Raw genomic sequence first — 480 nt, 5'->3', positions numbered from 1 at the left:
ATATTGATTCTTCCTATCCATGAGCATCGTATGTTCTTCCGTTTGTTTGTGTTCTTTTATTTTGTTGAGCAGGGGTTTGTAGTTCTCCTTGAAGAGGTCCTTCACATCCCATGTAAGTTGGATTCCTAGGTATTTTATTCTCTTTGAAGCAATTATGAATGGAAGTTCACTCATGATTTGGCTCTCTGTTTCTCTGTTGTTGGTGTATAAGAATGCTTGTGATTTTTGCACATTGATTTTGTATCCTGAAACTTTGTTGAAGTTGTTTATCAGCTTAAGGAGATTTTGGGCTGATATGATGGGGTTTTCTAAATATACAATCATATCATCTGCAAACAGGGACAATTTGACTTCTTCTTTTCCTAATTGAATACCTTTATTTCTCTCTCTTGCCTGATTGCCCTGGCCAGAACTTCCAACACTATGTTGAATAGGAGTGGTGAGAGAGGGCATCCCTGTCTTGTGCCAGTTTTCAAAGGG

The sequence above is a fragment of the Colobus angolensis genome, unplaced genomic scaffold (genome assembly GCF_000951035.1).
Source record: "Colobus angolensis palliatus isolate OR3802 unplaced genomic scaffold, Cang.pa_1.0 Scaffold212, whole genome shotgun sequence".
NCBI lineage: Eukaryota > Metazoa > Chordata > Mammalia > Primates > Cercopithecidae > Colobus > Colobus angolensis.
The sequence above is the reverse complement of the archived record's forward strand: the minus strand, read 5'-3'. Positions refer to the sequence as shown.